A 5,724-nucleotide genomic window follows, 5' to 3' on the forward strand; every position below is an offset into this window, starting at 1 on the left:
TGGGGAGAGGGGGCGGGGAGGGAGGGGAAAAGAGAGGGAAAAAGGAAAAAAGAAGGAGAAAGAAAGAGAGCAAAGGAGAGAAAGGGGTGAAGGGAGAGAAAGAAAACCTGTTAAGGATTTGTGGACTGGAGCAGAGATCGGGCTATCCCAGGCTTGCGCCAGGGGCTCCCCCTAACTCCTCTCCCAGCCACAGGGCCAAGGGTCAGTGCTCTGGACTGACACTCCGCCTCCCGCCTGCAGCCCTAGTTTTCAGCCCTTGGCACAGATAGGCTAATGCAAAGGGAAGACTCCAGAGCAAAGATGCCCAGTCAGCATTGTGTCCTCTCCCGCCAAATGCACTTATCTCTGCTCAAGTGCACTCTCTATGGTCTCCTTAACCCACATGACTCCCTAGACTGAGGATATCCCAGCTTTGGCATTCCCTGCGAGGAGTTGTCAGTCTTGGGGTGCAAGCCCTGGTCCAGCTGGTCGTGAAGGAGAGCGTTGTGCCCGAGGTAGCCCTCTGCTCCCTTCTCCCAGCTAGGAGCTCCAACAGAACTAGAATCAGATCTGCAGTCCTCAGAAGCTCTCTTATCAGCCTCTTACAACGTAGAGGTGGGGGGGGGGCGGGGGTAGGGGAAAGTGTATTCAAGTTTGGGAGCAGTTTAACAGATTTCTAAAGTTGATCATTTCAATGTAGACTGGACATATGCACACAGAATTCAGTGTCTGTCTTTTACACCCATTAACTTCTAGGATGTGTTTATCTCCACATAAATTCTTCATTTTACCCTTCAACTTTCTCTTTATTTTGTCACTTATAGCACAGATAATAGTGTTTGGATTGGACCTGTAGTCTCTACAACCCTGTACCATTGTTTCTGAAGGAGAGGTGAAGATCAAAGGACTGTATATTTCTTTGAATGTTTGCACTGCCACCTGCAACCCTCCCTGCAACACAGCAGAGGATCCTAGAAAGGTTTCTAAGGTGTGAATAGGAATGGTTTCAGCTCATACTGAAACCATTGATGGGCTAAACTCTTTTATGTTTGTCTTTTAGCTGCTTAGTCGTTTTGTAGCCTAACGTTGCCACTCTTCTAATAAGTACCCACTTGGAGTACACAGATAAACCTTACCTTGGCTCTGTCCCTGCTACAAAGGACATCTCAGTGTGGAGTCGTGCCCTTCCTCAAAGGAGGAAGTGCTGCTCAGGCTCTGCAAGGCTCCCATCTCTGCCTCAGCTGTCAGTTCTAACTCCCATCTCATATCCTCTCACCCTAGAATCTTTCCCTCTCTATATCGTTCACACATGAATAGTAACTCTTCATCTTAGGAAATATATATATCTGCCTCTGGCCTTGCAGCTTCCTCTATCTCTACCTACTATTTCCTTCCCATTCTGTTTAATCTTCCTGTGGAGCTTTTCGCCCCCCAGCCTTCTTTTTTTCACACCCAATCACCTCCTTTCATCCCCACCACTGGTTTCTATGCTCACCACTCAACGAAAGTTATTTTAAAGGTCATCAATGTCCTTCTGACAGTCAAATACAATTCTTTCTTGGCTTCTCTGAAATATTTAATAATCTGTCCTTCAAATAATCCCATCCTTTGGCCTTCCTGTGCTAGGCTACCTCCTAATCACTTGATTTCTAATTGTTAGCCATTTCTCTGCATGTTAATTTGAAACTGCTTATCCTGGCATTCAGGACCATCTGTGACTGACTTTAACATGTCTTTACATCCTTCTCTATTATTTTCTATTTTCTGCTTGCATTTTCCCCAACAAGCCTGCTTCATTTCTGTCTCTGCACCTCGCAATTTTGTGCATTATAAACATTTCATGCCATAAACATTTCGAGGGATCTCTCAAAAATGTGAGGTAACTAGCTAGCTAGTTTATGGCATGAACCCAGTACAGAGTAAATGCTTAATAGATATTTTTGAATAAAGAAGGGATGGGGGAGAAAGGAAGAGAGGGAGGAAAACAGGGAGGAAGAGAGAAGAAAGAAAAGGAGTGAAGGAGGGTTACATAACTAATGAGGAGCTAAATTAGGGCCCAAATCCATGTCTTCCCGATCTCAAATCCTGTGCCCTTACCTAGTATATTGATTGGCTAAGTATATACACGTGGTTGATTAGCCACATTTTAAGTTTACTTTTCTATGACATTTGTCTCATTATTATGTCTCATTATCTCTGTTAAACATCTTTTAAAAATGGTTGCCTCATATTCCAAGGGGTACAACAGGGGTGTTTGGCTTATCAAGTGAATTATAAAAGTTACTACTTTTAGATGACTAATCAGGCTGTAAGTCAATATTATGATTACAACATTTAGGTTCAGGTTCTTAAGGAATTGCAAAAAGTAAAGAAATGAACTCGAATAATTATAAATATTGTATAAACTCCATCTCTTTTGAATTAATGGAGTTTATTTGTTCGAAATGTTTAAAATTCCTCACCCCACCTCTTATATTTTCATTTCTCGGCTATGTCTCTAGAAAAATAAGTCATTGAATACCTAGCCTTAGCTTTACCAATGTTTCTTTGATTTTACATATTAATGGTTCTTGATATAGAGAAGTACATCTGTGAATTTCTGATTCTTATTCATTTAACATTTTAGTGGATTGGGAACTTAATATTGCTATCACTTTAGGTTTATTCCTCTTCAAAGGGGTTTAAATGCACTTTCATGTATTTAATTACAGACTGTTTTATTATTGAAATAATTCTAGATAAATATACTTTGACAAGATGGGCATAAAATGCTACATCTGTCTTCATGCTCCTGAGTTCTTTTGATCACATTTTCATTTCTGGTTATTATCTTCCATTTTTTGGCCTCCCTAATTTCCTTTCTTCTTCTTTGTCTTTCATCTAGTTTTTCCTACTCTCTTTTCACTTTGCCTCTGTTTTCTCACATCTTTCTTTAGTTCTTTCTAACAATTCTCTTTCAGAGTCAATCCCTTATACTATACGAAGGGCTCACTTTTGTGGACTTGTCCCAATATTTCCACATTTTTTTATTTTCTGGGATTTCTTTCGTATTCACAACTCTTATCATAAAATATCTGATTGAGTGACATCAGAGGAAGAGCGCTGGGTGGGAATCAGGGATGGTGAGTGCTGCTCCTACTACTGTCACTACCTCACCCAGCGACACTGGGCAAGTCACTCTACCAGTATGTGGCTCAGCCACTTCACCTATAAAAATGCAAGGGTTGGATAACATGATCTTAAAGGGCCTGCCTAGCTCCAATACTCTGTAATTATTTGTGGCTATTCCTGTATCTCGACTTTTTTTCCATAAACATCCATGACTTATTTAGTCTCAATCTAGGAAAATACAATCTTCCTTTGATTTGTATGTAATCCCACTTAGGAAACCACATGGTATCTATACTGCTCCCAAATTATTTCATATTATTCAAGTCTATTCTATATAACTCTGCATCCTCTAGAGTCTATTTCTTCCCTTCATGCTGTTCCATCATGTGGCAACACCCATATGATTGTTTGTATGTGTGCATATGTGGATGTTGGTGTGTATATAGAAAGGATCGAAATCAACTGTGTGACCTCAACAACTTCCAAATATACTCCCATGATTGTGTCTTTCTAAATATGATTGCTGACTTGGGAAAAAGGCATTTTTTCCTTTTCTTTTCTAAAGCCAGTCAACATTTTAACATTTACATGCATACTATATCCTGAGCTAGAGGCAGGGAAAGAGAAGCAGCACAGTACTGTGCTTAAGAAAACAGCACTTTATTTTTCTGTTTTCAATTTCATTGACTTCAGCTTGGAAGAGGATGGATGTGGGAAGGGGAGGAAGAAAACGGATGCAATAGTCATTCCTCATTAAGAAAATTCTTCAGGTGAGCAAGGCTTATCCTTTAAAAATATTAGTCAAAGTGTTTTCCTGGGATACGCCTACATCAAAATCACTTAAAATACTTGTTAAAATGTAAATTTTCTGGGCCCCCAACTTGAACCTACTGAGTCAGAGTTTGAGTGGATGAAACCTGTGTACCTAGATTTTCAAAAGTCTTCCAACTATGTCTGCTCTCACCACTTCTATTCAACATTATACTGGGATCTTGGCCAGGGCAATAAGGCAAATAAAAGAAAGATAAAAGGTACAATGTTTGGAAAGCAAGAATAAAATTGTTATTAGTCATATATGCTATGAATGTGTACATACGGAATTCATAAGAATTCACAGACTCTTAGAAATAATTAGTGGATTTCACAATGTCAGTGGATATAAAATTAGTAGAAAGCATCAATTTGTTTCCATATACTAGCAAAATTAGAAAAAGAAATTAAAAAGCACCATTTACAATAGCATCAAAACCAGCAAATACCTATGAACAATTTTTTTTTTGTTTGTTTTTGACCGGTAAGGGCACGGTGTGGTCTGCACCACGCTCAGCCAGTGAGCGCACCGGCCATCCCTATGTAGGATCCGAACCCGTGGCCTCGGCTCTACCAGTGCCGCACTCTCCTGAGTGAGCCATGGGCCAGCCCCCTATAGACAAATTTAATGAAAGATGAGCAAGATCTCTACATGAAAAACTAGAAAACATTGCTTAAAGAAATTTTTTTAAAAAGATCTAAATAAATGGTGAGTGGGGCAAATATATAATGATCTTGCCCAGGGACTGAAAGACACAATATTGTTAAGGCATCAGTTTCTTCAAATTGACCTATAAATTCCAATCAATATCTCAGATTTGGGTTTTTTTTTGGGGGGGGGGAGTGACAACCTGATTTTAAAATGTATATTAAAATGTAAAGGGAGAAGACTCGCCAGCACAATCTTGAGAAATAAGGATAAAGTTGGAGGATTTATAATTGAAGATATCAAGACTTATTAAGGCATAGAATCAAAAACAAATTCAGATAAATAGACCAGTGGGAGAGAATGCAGAACCTAAAAACAGACCCATACGTGAACACTCACTTGACTACGACGAGAGTCCCACTGCGATACAGTGGAGAGAGGATGGACTTTTCACTCAATAGTGCTTGGTCGCTTGGATATCCATATGGTGGAAAAAAAATAAACCTTGATTTTTATCTCACCATAAACAAAATGCAATTCCAAATGGATCATGGGCTTAAATGTGAAAGGTAAACAATAAAGTGTCTAGAAGAAAATTTTTTCATAGGAGAATATTTTTATGACCTTGGCCATTAAAATTAAGAACTTCTTTTCATCATAAGACACCATTTAAAGTGTAACATACTCCAATATGTGGGATGTAGCTAAAAGAGTGCTGGTAGGGAAATTTATAGCACTAAATCATTACTTAGAGAAGAAGAATGGTCTCAAGTCAATAATCTGAGTTCCTACCTCAGGAACTTAGAAAAAGAAAAGAAAAATAAACCCAAAGCAAACAGACAGAGGAATTAATAAAGATAAAAGTGGAAGTCAATGAAACAGAAAACATAAAAATAATAGAAAGATAAATAATACAAAAGCTTATCCTTTAAAAAATTCAATAAAATTGATCAACTTCTAGCAAGACTAATAACAATAAAAAGAGAGAAGACACAAATGGCCAATATCAAAAATCAAGTAGAGGTTATCACTATGGATCCTAAAGCCACTAAAAGGATAAGAGAGTACTGCAAACAACCTTTTGCTCATATATTCAACAAGTCGGTAGAAATAAACATTTCATCTTTTTTTTTTTTTTTTTTTTTTCTTTTTCCGTGTCCGGCAACGGATCGCAA

At 38.6% G+C, this 5,724-nt stretch overlaps 1 protein-coding gene across 1 annotated transcript in view; it reads right to left on the minus strand.

The window, feature by feature from the left end:
* LOC103587220 (phosphatase and actin regulator 1) overlaps positions 1 to 5,724 on the minus strand; it is a gene marked incomplete at its 3' end in the record, with an annotated part of 334,588 nt that overhangs the window by 307,249 nt on the left and 21,615 nt on the right. The gene's annotated exons all lie outside the window — the stretch shown is intronic.

Source organism: Galeopterus variegatus, unplaced genomic scaffold, assembly GCF_000696425.1.
Source record: "Galeopterus variegatus unplaced genomic scaffold, G_variegatus-3.0.2 Scaffold430, whole genome shotgun sequence".
Lineage (NCBI taxonomy): Eukaryota > Metazoa > Chordata > Mammalia > Dermoptera > Cynocephalidae > Galeopterus > Galeopterus variegatus.